This window comes from Halichoerus grypus, chromosome 10 (assembly GCF_964656455.1).
Source record: "Halichoerus grypus chromosome 10, mHalGry1.hap1.1, whole genome shotgun sequence".
NCBI classification, from domain to species: domain Eukaryota; kingdom Metazoa; phylum Chordata; class Mammalia; order Carnivora; family Phocidae; genus Halichoerus; species Halichoerus grypus.
In genome coordinates, this window is record NC_135721.1 from 95,042,522 (window position 1) to 95,055,434 (window position 12,913).

Genomic DNA, 12,913 nt, shown 5'->3' on the forward strand with positions numbered 1-12,913 from the left:
CAAAAGAAAAAAAAAATAATTGGACTACATCAAAATTAAGAACATCTGTGTCTCAAAGAACACAAACCATAGAGTGAAAAGGCAACCCAGAGAACGGGAGAAAATATTTGCAAATCATATAGTGGATAAGGGATTAATATCCAAAATATACAGAGAACTCCTACAACTCAGTAACAAAAACAAATGACTGGATTAAAAAATGGACAAAGAACTTGAATAAATATTTCTCCAAACAAAATATACAAATAGCTAACACAGAGATGAAAAGAGGCTCAGCATCATTAATCTTTAAGGAAATGCAAATCAAAACCACAATGAGACACCACGTCACATGCATTAGGATGACTCCTATCAAAAGACCAAAATAACGAGTGTTAGTGAGGATGTTTAGAAACTGGACCCCTTGTGAACTGTTGGTGGAAATGTAAAATGATGCAAGCTGCTGTGGAAAACAGCAGAGCAATTCCCCAGATTAAAAGCAGAATCACCATTATGATCCAGTAATTCCAATTCCAGGTATACTCTCCAAAGAATGAAAACAAGGTCTCAAAGAGATATCTGAACACTCATCAGCCAACAGGTGAAAGCAAGTGCCCATGGACAGATGAATGGATCAATAAAATGTGGTATGTATACATATACACAATGGAATATTATTCATCCTTAAAAAGGGAGGGTATTTTAACACACGCTACAACATGGTTGAATCTTGAGGACATTATGCTAAGTGAAATAAGCCAGTCACAACAAGACAAAGACTCTTATGATTCCACTTAGGTGAGGGACATAAAATAGTCTAATACACAGAGACAGAAAGTAGGTTGGTGGTTGCCAGGAGCTGGGGAGAGAAGGTGGGGAGCTAGTGTTTAAGGAGTACAGGGTTTCAGTTTCAGAAGGTGAAGAGAGTTCTGTGGTGATGATGGTTGAAAAGCAGTATGAATGCTCTTAATGTCACTGAAACATACACTTAGAAATGGTTAAGATGGTAAAATGGTTATATTTTACTACTATTAAAAATAATAAAAAAGAGGGGTGTCTGGGTGGCTCTGTCGGTTAAGCATCCAACTCTTGATCTCAGGTCAGGTCTTGATCTCAGGGTTGTGAGTTCAAACCACACATTGCAATAATAAAGAGGAAAACTATAACCCAACTTTTACTTGAAATTATTTGCTAATAAAAGATGAGAATTTGGGGGGGATCAGTTAAGATGGTGGAGGAATAGGGAACCCTAAGTTTCTCTGGTCCCTGGATTATAGCTACATAGTTACCAAATCATTCTGAATACCTGAGAAATCAATCGGAGATCTGAGAAAACAAATGCTGCAAGTCTACCAGTAGAAAAGTGACCATCATTTGTAAGGTAGTTGTGGAGACTTGAATCCAGAGCTATATATCTGAGGATATGGTGGAGGGTGAAGCCTGCTTAAGGAGACTACCACAAAGTATTATAAGCAGTGGTGTGCAAAATCAGAATTTTTACAAGTCCCCTACAGTGGGGGGCATCCCTGGCTTAAAGGTACTCAGGAGGCGAAGTGGGGCAGAATCCCAGGTGGGACAGCATGGTCTCAGGATCCCTGGGGGCTCACAAGAAGAACAGGGGAGGGGGGCCTGAGTGCAGAGTTCCCAAGCACAACAGTAGGGAAGCTGGCTGAGAACAGTGGTCTAGGAGCCAGGTTTCTGCTCAGTGTTGCCATAAACTGTGAACCCATGCACGGTCGGGTGACCACACTCTGGATAGGGGCCCAGCAAGTGCTAGAACCACAGCGAAAACCCCCTCCATCCCCAGGGTGGAGCAGCACAGTCCACACCACAGGAGTCCGTAAAGTTTAGAGACTCAAAACAGTCCCGTGCCTGAGATAAAAACACTCAGTCACAAGCCAGGTGAACACAGAATTCTGAAGGAAACTGGACAGACAAGAGGGATTAATTGCTCTTCTCTAAGGGCGCACTAAAGAGGGGGAGATGTGAACTTTCAGCTTCAGGGCTAGAGAGTGGGGCACTGCCATATTCATCTTGCCTATCTGTGCTGAAAGCAGTCAGGGAGCAAAACAGCACCACCTAGTGCAATCTGGAGCCACTTACACAAAGTCCTGCCTCTGCTCACTGGAGGTGCACTTCCACTAGGGCAAGTCCACCTGAGAATCAGTGCAACAGGCCCCTTGCCCAGAAGACCAGCATAAACAACTCGCTCACAACAAGTTTGCTGATCATAGAGGGCCACAAAGCTTCAGCTCTTGGGGAAAACAGTATATAGCATTCTTTGTATTTTTATTCCTTAGACTTTTAGTATTATTTTCTCAGTTATTTTCTTATTTTTTCAATTCTTTTTTATTCTTATTTAATTTTTATATATACTTTATATATATTTTATTTTTTGTTTACTTTCATTGTGTTTTATTTTATTTTCAAATACACATACACACACACATTTATGTTTTTCTTTCTTTCTTATTTTGGGATCTAATTTCTTTTAACAAGCAGATGAAAACATACCCATGATCTAGTGTTTCTTTGTTGTTGTTGGCTTTTTCTCTTTTTTTGTTGTTGTTTTCTCTTTCTTTCTTCTTTTCTTTTCTGGACAAAATAACAAGATGGAGAAATTAACCCCAAAAGAAAGAACAGGAGGTAGTACTCACTGCCAGGGATTTACTCAAAATGGATATAAGTAAGATGTCTGAACTAGAATGTAAAACAACGATTATAAAGATACTAGGTGGGCTAGAAAAAAGCATATAAGACACTAGAGAATCCCTTACTGTAGAAATAAAAGAACTAAAATATAGTCAGACCAAAATTAAAAATGCTGTTACCGAGATGCAGTCCCAAGTGAAGGACATAAAAACGAGGATGAACAAATCAGAAGAGCAAATCAGTGATATAGAAGATAAAATGATGGAAAATAAGGAAGCTGAAAAGAAGAGAGAAAGAAACCTATTAGATCACAAAAGTAGAACTGAGTGATTCCATAAAGCAAAATAATATCTGTATGATAGGAGTCCCCGAAGATAAGGAGCAGGAGAAAGGGAGAAAGGGGCAGGGGTTTATTTGAACAAATTATAGCTGAGAACTTCCCTAATCTGGGGAAAAAAACAGGCATTCAAGTTTAGGAGGCACAGAGAACCCACCTCAAAATTAACAAAAATAGATCAACACCTCAACGTATTACAGCAAAGCTTGCAAACTGCAAAGATAAAAAGAAAATCCTGAAAGCTGCTTGGGACAAGAGGTCATTAACCTATAAGGGTAGACACACAAGGCTGGCAGCAGACCTGTACACAGAGACCTGGCAGGCCAGAAAGGACTGCATGGTATATTCAATGAGCTAAGTGGGAAAAATATGCAGCCAAGAACACTTTATCCAGCAAGGCGGTCATTCAGAATAGAAGGGGAGATCAAGAGATTCCAGGACAAGCAAAAACTAAAGGAATTTGTGAACACTAAACCAGCCCTGCAAGAAATATTAAAGGGGATACTTTGAGCAGAGAATGTCCCCAAAAGTAACAAAGATCAGAAACGAACAAAGACAATCTACAGGAACAGTGACTTTACAGGTAATACCATGGAACTAAATTCATATCTTTCAATAATTACTCTGAATGTAAGGGGACTAAATACTCCAATCAAAAGACACAGATTGGATAAAAAAACAAGACCCATCAATATGCTGCTTATAAGAGAATCGTTTTAGACTGAAAGAAACCTCCAGATTGAAAGTGAAGGGGTGGAGAACCATTTCTTATTCTAATGGACATCAGAAGAAAACTGGAGTAGCCATCCTTATATCAGACAAACTAGATTTTAAACCAAAAACTATACTAAGAGATGAAGGACACTGTATCATAATAAATGGGTCTATCCAACAAGAAGATCTAACAACTGTAAATATTTATGCCCCTAATGTAGGAGTAGCCACATATATAAACCAATTAATAACAAAATTAAAGAAACTCATTGATAATAATACTTTAGGGGACTTTAACACCCCCCTCACAGCAATGGACAGATCATCTAAGCAGAAGATCAACAAGGAAACAAGGGCTTTGAATGACACACTGGATCAGATGGACTTAACAGATATATTCAGAGCATTTCATCCTAAAGCAGCAGAATACACATTCTTTTCTAGTGCACATGGAACATTCTCCAGGATAGATCACATACTGGGTTACAAATCAGCTCTCAACCAGTACCAAAAGATTGAGATCATACCATGCATACTTTCAGACCACAATGTTATGAAACTTGAAGTCAACCACAAAAAGAAATTTGGAAGGACCACAAATACATGGAGGTTAAAGAGCATCCTACTAAAGAATGAATGGGTCAAACAGGAAATTAAAGAAGAATTAAAAAAATATATGGAAGCAAATGAAAATGAAAACACGACAGTTCAAAACCTTTGGGATGCAGCAAAGGTGGTCCTAAGAGGGAAGTATATAGCAATACAGGCTGTCAAGAAGCAAGAAAAGTCTCAAATATACAACCTAACCTTACACTTAAAGGAGCTGGAAAAAGAACAGCAAATAAAGCCTGAGTCCAGCAAAAGAAGGGAAATCATAAAGATTAGAGCAGAAATCAATAACATACAAAATAAAACAAAACAACAGTAGAACAGATCAATGAAACTAGGAACTGGTTCTTTGAAAGAATTAATAAGATTGATAAACCCTGAGCCAGACTTACCAAAAGGAAAAGAAAAAGGACCCAAATAAATAAAATCATGAATGAAAGAGTGGAGATCACAACCAACACCAAAGAAATATGAACACTTCTAAGAGAATATTATGAGCAATTATATGCCAACAAATTAGGCAATCTGGAAGAAATGGATAAATTCCTAGAAACAAACTACCAAAATTGAAACAGGAAGAAATGGAAAACCTGAACAGACCCATAACCAGCAAAGAAATTGAATCAGTAATCAAAAATCTCCCAACAAACAAGACTCCAGGGCCAGGTGGCTTCCCAGGGGAATTCTACCAAACATTTAAAGAAGAATTAATACCTGTTCTTCTGAAACTGTTCAAAAAAAATAGAAATGGAAGGAAAACTTCCAAATGCATTCTATGAGGCCAACATTACCTTAATCCCAAAACCAGACAAAGACCCCACCACAGAGGAGAATTACAGACCAATATGCCTGATGAATATGGATGCAAAAATTCTCACCAAGATACTAGCTAATAGGACTCAACAGTAGATTAAAAGGATTATTCACCACGACTGAGTGGGATTTATTCCTGGGCTGCAGGGGTGGTTCAACATCCACAAATCAATCAATGTGATGCTCTACATTAATAAACGAAAGGATGAGAACCATATGATCCTCTCAATAGACGCAGAAAAAGCATTTGACAAAATACAGCATCCTTTCTTGATAAAAAAAAAAAAAACTTTCGTAGGGATAGAGGGAACATACCTCAACATCATAAAAGCCATATACGAAAGACACACAGTGAATATCATCCTCATTGGGGAAAAACTGAGAGCTCTTCCCTTAAGGTCAGGAACATGACAAGGATGTTCACTCTCACCACTGTTCTTCAACATAGTACTGGAAGTCCTAGTCTCAGCAATCACACAACAAAAAGAAATAAAAGGCATCCAAATTGGCAAAGAGATGTCAAATTTTCACTCTTGGCAGATGACATGATACTCTATGGAGAAAACTCCCAAATTGCTAGAATTGATAAAGGAATTCAGCAAAGTTGCAGGATATAAAATCAATGCACAGAAGTCATTTGCATTTCTATACACTAACAATGAAGCAGAAGAAACAGAAATCAAGGAATTAGTCCCATTTACAACTGCACCAAAAACCATAAGATACCTAGGAATAACCCTAACCAAAGAGGTAAAGGATCTGTACTCTGAAAACTATAGAACACTTATGAAAGAAATTTAGGAAGACAGAAAGATATGAAAAAACATGGCTCAGTCCATTAAGCATCTGCCTTCAGCTCAGGTCATGATCTTAGGGTCCTGGGATTGAGCCCTGCATCCATCTCCCTGCTCAGCGGGGAGTCTTCTTCTTCCTCTCTCTCTACCCCTCCCCCGCAACTTGTGCCTCCCCCACCTCTCTCTGTCTCAAGTAAATTAACAGAACCTTTAAAAAAAAAAAAAAGGAATGTAAAACATTCATGCTCATGGACTGGAAGAACAAATATTGTTAAAATGTCTATGCTACCCAAAGCAATCTACATATTCAATGCAATCCTTATCAAAATACCATCAGCATTTTTCACAGAGCTGGAACAAACAATCCTAAAATTTGTATGGAACCACAAAAGACCCCGAATAGCCAAAGTAAAGTTGAAAAAGAAAACCAAAGCTGGAGGCATCACAGTTCTGGACTTCAAGCTGAATTACAAAGCTGTAATCATCAAGACAGTATGGTATTCACAAAAACAGACACACAGATCAATGGAACAGAAGAGAGAACCCAGAGGTCCCCAGAAAGGGACCCTCAACTCTACGGTCAACTCATCTTCAACAAAGCAGGAAAAGAATATCCAATGGAAAAAAGCCTCTTCAACAAATGGTGCTAGGAAAATTGGACAGCCACATGCAGAATGGACCACTCTCTCACATCATACACAAAAATAAACTCAAAATGGATGAAAGACCTAAATATGAGACAGGAATCCATCAAAATCCTAGAGGAGAACACAGGCAGCAACTTCTTTGACCTTGGCCGCAGCAACTTCTTGCTAGACACATCTCCAGGGGCAAGGAAAACAAAAGAAAAAATGAACTATTGGGACTTCATCAGGATAAAAAACTCTTGCATAGCAAAGGAAACAGTCAACAAAACTAAAAGGCAACTTATGGAATGGGAGAAGATACTTGCAAATGTCTTATCAGATAAAGAGCTAGTACCCAAAATCTATAAAGAACTTATCAAACTCAATATTCAAAAAATAAAAAATCCAGTCAAGAAATGGACAGAAGACATGAACAGATATATCTCCAAAGAAGACATACAAATGGCCAACAGAACATGAAAAAATACTCAACATCACTCAGCATCAGGGAAATACAAAGCAAAACCACAATGAGATACCACCTCACACCAGTTAGAATCGCTGAAATTAACAACTCAGGAAACAACACATGTTGGCAAGGATGCGAAGAAAGGGGAACCCTCTTACACTGTTGATGGGGAATGCAAACTGGTGCGGCTACTCTGGAAAACAGTACGGAGGTTCCTCAAGAAGTTAAAAATAAGAGCTACCCTATGACCCAGCAATTGTACTACTAGGTATTTATCCAAAGGATACAAACATAGTGATCTGAAGGGGCACCTGCACCCCAATGTTTATAGCAGCCATATCCACAATAGCCAAACTATGGAAAAAGCCCAGATGTCCATCGACAGATGAATAGATAAAGAAGATGTAATGTGCGTGTGTGTGTGTGTGTGTGTGTGTGTGTAAAATGGAATATTACTCAGCCATCAAACAGAATGAAATCTTGCCATTCGCAATAACATGGATGGAAGTAGAGGGTATTACACTGAGCAAAATAAGTCAGTCAGAGAAAGACAAATACCATATAATTTCACTCATATGTGGAATTTAAGAAACAAAACATATGAACATAGGGTAAGGGAAGGAAAAATGAAATAAGATGAAAACAGAGAGGGAGGTAAACCGTAAGAGACTCTTAACTTTAGGAAACAAACTGAAGGTTGCTGGAAGGAAGGTGTGTGGAGGGATGAGGTAGCTGAATGATGGGCATTAAGCGGGGCACGTGATGTGATGAGCACTGGGAGTTATATGCAACTGATGAATCACTAAATCCTACCCCCAAAACTAATAATACATATATGTTAACTAAATTGAATTTAAATAATTTTTTAGAAAGATGAGAATTTGGCAGTCCACCAGCAATAGGGCCTTACAAATAAAAGATGGGGGGGAAGGGGATATTCCCTTCCTGACCTTCCCCTTCATACTCCTACCTCCTTCCCACACCCTTTTTCCTATGTTACCAAGTAACTGCAAAGAAATTACTGGTAAACCTCAGGGCACAGAAAGGAATGAGGCTTGCGAATGCCTGGTAAAGTCTTTAATAAACTATAAGCATCACAGAAATACTTGTTAGCATTAGCATTCCTATTCCAGAGGCGCACTGTAAAACCAGATCCAGGCATTTCTCAACAGCCAGGGCAGGAGCAGAGCCAGAGGCTTGGACCACACTTGGAGGATGGGATCCTGCATGCAGAGCCCCACACCCACCTAAACAATGGTGGGTCACCTGATACAAATAGTCCTTAGACTGCTGACTTGCCTAACAAAGTACCACAAACTGAATAGCTTAGAACAACAGAAATCACTTGCCTCCTAGTTCTGGAGGCCAGAAGTCTGAAAGCCAGGTGTGAGCCAGCAGGACCACGCTCCCTCTGAAGGAGCAGGGAAGAAACTGTTCCTTCCTTGCCTCTCCCAGCTTCTGGTAGCCTCAGGCATTCCTGGGCCTGCAGACCTGGGGCCTCTGGTCTCTGCCATCTCTGCCAGCATCCGCATAGGACCTCTCCCTTCCTGACTCCAGCTACCAAGCACAGTTCACTGAAGCAGGAAAGGGAGCCTGGGGATTGCTTGAGAGGACAGCTTCAGGTCACCTTCTCTCCCTGCAGAGTCACCTGTCCTTTTTATAAGCACACCAGTCACCAGATGAGGGACCCCCTCATGACCTCATCTTGACTAAATCGGCATAGACCCTATTTCCAGATATGGGCACATTCTGTGTACTGGGGATTAGGACTCCCATAGATCTTTTCAGTGGGTTGGAGCGGGGGCACACAATGAACCCATCACAGGGGGTAAAGTAGAGACTGATCACATATCCGGGAATGGTGACCAACGCAGCCGATCAGAAGAGACATTCTCAGTAGTAAGTCATTAACTACATGGTCAAAGTGCCTGACAGGAATCGCCTCTCTCCTGCACTGTTCCACCAGGGCAGGGAGCCCTCAGCACCCTCTCAGGAGTGGGTTAATGCCAAGCATGGTCACTGATGGCTTAAAGAAGTGGGCAAGCAGAGTGGGTGGTTCTTGACCATTGATTTGGAGATGAGCTGTCCATTCCACCTCCGCAGCTGGTTTCAGTCATCTCCTGATTGGCACTGTTGGGTGCCGGGGCCTCCTGAGAGGCGGGTGCTAGATGAGCTACAGCTTCGCCTCCTGCTGGTTTAGGGTGTGCTAGAGGCCGGATGACTCTGAGAGATGAGTAACAGAACCTCAAGGTTCCTAATAATACAGTGACTGTGATCACGTCACTGTTAAAAATGACATCATGGACCTCAGCTGCAGCAACTTCTTGCAAGACACATCCCTAAAGGCAAGGGAAACAAAAGAAAAAATGAACTATTGGGACTTCATCAGGATAAAAAGCTTCTGCAAAGGAAACAGTCAACAAAACTAAAATGCAACCTATAGAGTGGGAGAAGATATTTGCAAATGTCTTATCAGATAAAGGGCTAGTATCCAAAATCCATAAAGAAATTATCAAACTCAACACCCAAAAAATAAAAAATCCAGTCAAGAAATGGACAGAAGACATGAACAGATTTATCTCCAAAGAAGACATACAAATGGCCAACTGACACATGAAAAAATGCTCCACCTCACTTGTCATCAGGGAAATACAAATCAAAACCACAATGAGATACCACTTCACACCAGTCAGAATGGCTAAAATTAACAAGACAGGAAACAACAAATGTTGGTGAGGTTGTGGAGAAAGGGGAACCCTCTTACACTGTTGGTGGGAATGCAAGCTGGTGCAGCCACTCTGGAAAACAGTATGAAGATTCCTCAAAAAGTTGAAAACAGAGCTACCATACAACCCAGCAATCGCACTACTGGGTATTTACCCGAAAGATACAAATGTAGTGATCCGAAGGGGCACCTGCACCCCAAGGTTTATAGCAGCAATGTCCACAACAGCCAAACTATGGAAAGAGCCCAGATGTCCACCAATAGATGAATGGATAAAGAAGATGTGGTTCATATATACAATGGAATATTACTCAGGCATCAGAAAACATGAATACCTACCATTTACACCGACGTGTATGGAACTGGAGGGTATTATGCTCAGTGAAATAAGTCAAGCAGAGAAAGACAATTACATGGTTTCACTCATATGTGGAACATAAGGAACAGTGCAGAGGACAATAGGATAAGGGAGGGAAAACTGAATGGGAAGAAATCAGAGAGGGAGACAAACCATGAGAGACTCTTGACTCTGGGAAACAAACTGAGGGTTACGGGGGGGGGGGGCGGGGATGGGATGACTGGGGAATGGGCATTAAGGAGGGCGTGTGATGTGATGAGCACTGGGTGTTATATGCAACTAATGAATCACTGAACACTACATCAAAAATTAATGGTGTACTATATGTTGGCTAATTGAATTAAAATAAAAAAATAACGTCATGGAGTGTGCAAAAATAAAATAGTAAAATATATTCTATAATATTATATAATTCATAACATATTATGTACATATAATTTAAAAGGCATCAATTTAGTTTTATATAAAACTCATGGTCATGTCCTTGCTTTCCGCTGACCAGCACCAGTCTCTATGACCTTGGGGGTTCTTTTATTCTAACCCTGGGGTTCTGTCTGTGGAATAACTACTCTCATACACAGGCAGGATTTGGAGGCCTTTGCAGGTTCCCCTCTTTTTTCTCCCAGAGATCTGGTCAAGGCAAAGCTCAAGTTCCTGAACTCAGCTCACATAGTGCATCTAACCCGACTCGAGTGTCACTTCTCCCTTCCTGACCCCAGCCACCAAGCACAGTTCACTGAAGCAGGAAAGGGAGCCTGGGGATTGCTTGAGAGGACAGGGCCAGAGTGCAACACAAAGCACTCAACCAACCCCGACTTAGATTTCCAAAGGAAGTCAGATAGGAATGTGGACTGGGCACATTGTATTTTTCTTAGAGTAGCAAGTGATAAAAGCAATATTTTTGCAAGTAGAGAAAAAGTGGGGAAAAGATCAAGAGCCAGAGACTACAGAGGATGGGAGAGGAATATTTATTCAGGAAAAGCTATGATTTCCCCTTGTCTTCTGCCTTTGGGGCACATGAAGGAATTGAAAATGCCTACAGAAAATCATTCTATTATTTTATTTTTACACACTCAATGATGTTATTTTTTAACGTATTATTGGAAACTTTGAGGTTCTGTTACTCATCTCCCAGACTCACCTGGCCTCTAGCACACCCTAAACCAGCAGGAGGCGAAGCTGTAGCTCATCTAGCACCCGCCTCTCAGGAGGCCCCGGCACCCAACAGTGCCAATCAGGAGATGACTGAAACCAGCTGCGGAGGTGGAATGGACAGCTCATCTCCAAATCAATGGTCAAGAACCACCCACTCTGCTTGCCCACTTCTTTAAGCCATCAGCGACCATGCTTGGCATTAACCCACTCCTGAGAGGGTGCTGAGGGCTCCCTGCCCTGGTGGAACAGTGCAGGAGAGAGGCGATTCCTGTCAGGCACTTTGACCATGTAGTTAATGACTTACTACTGAGAATGTCTCTTCTGATCGGCTGCGTTGGTCACCATTCCCGGATATGTGATCAGTCTCTACTTTACCCCCTGTGATGGGTTCATTGTGTGCCCCCGCTCCAACCCACTGAAAAGATCTATGGGAGTCCTAATCCCCAGTACACAGAATGTGCCCATATCTGGAAATAGGGTCTATGCCGATTTAGTCAAGATGAAGTCGTGAGGGACGGTCCCTCGTCCAATGACTGGTATGCTTATAAAAAGGGGACACTGGACAGGCAACTCTGCAGGGAGGGAAGGCGACCTGAAGACACAGGGGAGAAGGCCCTGTGAGGATGCCGGCCAGAGGCCCCAGGTCTGCAGGCCCAGGAATGCCTGAGGCTACCAGAAGCTGGGAGAGGCAAGGAAGGAACAGTTTCTTCCCTGCTCCTTCAGAGGGAGCGTGGTCCTGCTGGCTCACACCTGGCTTTCAGACTTCTGGCCTCCAGAACTAGGAGGCAAGTGATTTCTGTTGTTCTAAGCCACTCAGTTTGTGGTACTTTATTAGGGCAGCCTTAGGAAACTAATACAGCTTCCTCTTTCTGCATGGAGGTATCTGTAAAGATATTACAGGGTAGTTGCTAAGAACTTAGGTCCTGGTATCTGACAGACCTGTTTTGAATTGTGGTTCTTCCATTTTGTGCTTTGTGATCACAGACAAGTTACCTAACCTCTCTGTGCCTCAGTTTCTACAATATGAAAAAAGAGGGAAATTAAAACTACTTCATGGATACCAAGGGCATGATACATGAGGTGATCACCTCACAGGCTGGTTAAGATTCTGAAATGAGGTCAGCATATGTGAGCTGGGCACAGGGTCGGCCACATGCTGGGCACTCCGTACCTTCAGCTGATATAATTATTAATGGGGACCTCGGAGCTCCTGTCAGTGGAAGTTTACATCTCATGCTCTGCAGGGCTCCAGGACTGGCTTTGGGATGTGTGACCCATGTTCCCAGAAGGGCTCCATTCTTAGTTTAATGCTCTGCTGATACCACCTTGGAATTTTTCATAATTTTTAGACAAGGCGCTCCCATTTTCATTTGCATTGAGCCCACAAGTCGTACATAGCTGGTCCCGCTTAGCTCCACCAGCCAGGCACATGGGTTGAAAACCGGTCTATAACCAGCATTTGCAGGAGCAATTTCTCCTCAGAAGTTAAGCGACTCTCAGGAGTCTGGCCCCTTTGCTAGCTTCAGCGCATTACTGTCCCCCAGTGCCATCCTCAGAGGCGGGTCACATTTAAATTTCTAAATTTTTTATCTCAAACTTAATTGGAATATGACCTGTAATTTTAAAAAATTCTCCCTTGCAGAAATTTTTCTTGGGGTTTGGGGAAAAGGATAAAGAAGAAG

General features: G+C 41.6%; 1 protein-coding gene across 2 annotated transcripts in view; it reads right to left on the reverse strand.

Annotated features, from left to right (window-relative positions):
• The window catches only part of RIN2 (Ras and Rab interactor 2), a 235,391-nt gene that overhangs the window by 209,736 nt on the left and 12,742 nt on the right, over window positions 1–12,913 (reverse strand). The window contains exon 2 of one of the 2 annotated variants that reach the window (XM_078056864.1): window positions 2,494–2,574. The exons of the other annotated variant lie outside the window; for it this stretch is intronic. The gene's annotated coding sequence lies outside the window, so the exon portion shown is untranslated. The remainder of the gene's footprint in view (window positions 1–2,493; window positions 2,575–12,913) is intronic. 2 annotated transcript variants of the gene reach the window in all.